The sequence below is a fragment of the Ailuropoda melanoleuca genome, chromosome 4 (genome assembly GCF_002007445.2).
Source record: "Ailuropoda melanoleuca isolate Jingjing chromosome 4, ASM200744v2, whole genome shotgun sequence".
Classification (NCBI taxonomy): Eukaryota; Metazoa; Chordata; class Mammalia; order Carnivora; family Ursidae; genus Ailuropoda; species Ailuropoda melanoleuca.
Window position 1 is genome coordinate 60,337,051 of NC_048221.1, and position 2,197 is coordinate 60,339,247.

General features: G+C 49.1%; 1 long non-coding RNA gene across 1 annotated transcript in view; it reads right to left on the reverse strand.

Moving 5' to 3' along the window:
- Window positions 1-33: 33 nt before the first annotated feature.
- The window catches only part of LOC117801943, a 63,102-nt gene continuing 60,938 nt past the window's right edge, over window positions 34-2,197 (reverse strand). Inside the window, exons 6-7 of the long non-coding RNA XR_004624814.1 lie at window positions 1,772-1,979; window positions 34-1,457 (exon numbers count right to left, since the gene is read on the reverse strand). This is a non-coding gene — a long non-coding RNA (uncharacterized LOC117801943). The remainder of the gene's footprint in view (window positions 1,458-1,771; window positions 1,980-2,197) is intronic.

The window sequence follows — 2,197 nt, forward strand, 5'->3', positions numbered from 1 at the left end:
TGTACGGGACTTGAGACACAGTAAGTGTCTTAGCATCCTTATCTAAAACACAACACTGTTACGATACTCCTTGTTTCCGGTTAGTTGTGAGGTGTTTCTTTTCAAGCACACCACCGTACGTCCGGAAGAGGAATTATCATGTTTCAAAAACAGAGCATGGTGCTTCAGAGCAGAAACCAGCCAACTGTAACCCACAGGCCGAATGTGGCCCTCTGCTGATTTTTATAAATAAAGTTTTTTTTGTGCAAGGCCACGCCCTGTCACAGACACACGGTCTGTGGCTGCTTTCCCACTACAACCAGAGAGTGGAGTAGTCGGGATAAAAATCATCTGGCCTGCCAAACCAGCAACACTGGCTCTCTGCCCTTTACAGAAAGGTTTGCGAAGCTTTGGGTCAGAGCTTGCGCCCTGACTGCAGACTTCCTAGCCCTAGCACCTGCCTCTGGGGGCTGTTAAGATGAATGAATGAGTTAACATCTATAGGATGCTTAGACCAGCGCCCGGCACATCGTTCTGCTAGATGAGGGCTGGTTAAATAAAAATAAAAGTGCACAAGTGCACAGGTGCCTGTGAGCCAGCCAGCCAGAGGAAGGGCTGCAGTGTGTGGCTGAGGGATTGACAAGGTCAGCTTTGTGAGGTTCACTAGGCAAGGTTAGCTCATTCCAACGCAGACACGCACCCTGACCGACACGCTTGGGTTTCGAGAGTTCGCTGGGCTGAAGGCACGGCGCCGGATCGAACAGACCGTTGGAAAGGATTCCCAGCCTATGATCACTGCCTCAGCCCCTCAGCTCTTGACTATTTCCAGTCGTCGGCCCAGTCTAGAGTCACAAAACGTACAAGGCGACAGAAATTTGTTCTTTCAAATGACGAGGCGTGATGTTTTAGAGTAGGAATCGGCAAACATTTTCGGTTAGGGGCTGGAGCGTTAATATTTTCAGCTTTGCGGATCATAGGGTTCTGTTTTAACTGCCCAACTCTGCCGTGTGGCTCAAAGACAGCCATAGGCAGGCAATGTGGGAAAAAATGGACATGGCTGTGTTCCCACAACACTTTATTTACAAAAACAGGCACCGGGCCAGCTCAGGCCCTCTGGCTGTAAGAGCAGTGAGCATACCAGCTGTTAGGGACCAGGACTATAGCATCTCAGCTGCAATTCTTGCTGTAAATTAAAAAAAAAAAAGGAAGGACTTAAAACGAGCTGTTTTTCTTACTGGCTGAATAGAAGATTAGAGGATCGTTTTGCACACACTCACTCCCTTCCTCTCACCTCCACGGGACAGAGCTACTTCCCTAGACCAGCGGCTTTGGCTTTCGCCACGTGACTGGCTTTGGCCAATGAGAAGTTAGTAGACAGTGATGGAAGCAGGGGCTTGAAATGTGCCTGCTTAGCTGCGCCTGCGCTCTCGGGCTCCTTGAGAAAGACATGACCTGGGTGGCCCTCATGTCCAAGGAGGCTGAAGAGACACAAAGAACAGACCTAGATCCAACCTACAGCTTAGAGCAAAGCCCAGCCGAGATGAGCTTTGACAGTGAACCCACACACGGGGGTGGGGAGCGAGCCATCGGAAAGGACTGTTGTGTGAAGCCACCGAGTCTCGGGGCGCTTGTTATGCACCAGTAGTGGTACAACAACAGACCGAAAGAGCTTTTCTGCATATTTTTCTTCAAGGTGGGCTCTGGAATAGATTAATGCTCTGACAAAGTACACAGTGAGATGTGCCTTTTTATAACTGGACGACGACAGATCATTNGACAGATCATAGCCTACCATGTGCTCCCACTTATGACCACTTCCCAGTAATGCCGACCGCTATCAATGAACACATTTCCAGCTATGCCATAGCTCCCTTGGCTGGTGAAGCGTTCGGGCGTGTGGCTCTTTTTGGATGATGACTCATCACGTTCTACTGTCAAGTTATCGTGGGACACCTTCAGCTTTCGATGTGCAGATTTGGGGTCCAGTTTAAATGGCTGGCCTGGGAAGAAGTTTACAAAACAGAGAGAGGAAGAAGAGGGCTGTTTATTTCAACATGACCAACAATGTATTTTCAGAATCAGATTTTAAAAGCACAGTAAAACAGTGAATACGAACACGCCCCTGCCTTCATGAACTCCCAGTCCGTCAGTTCTGAGACAAGGATCCCGAGCTGCTATGACTAATGATTCAACAGGAGCATGGGCGGGGATCAACCAC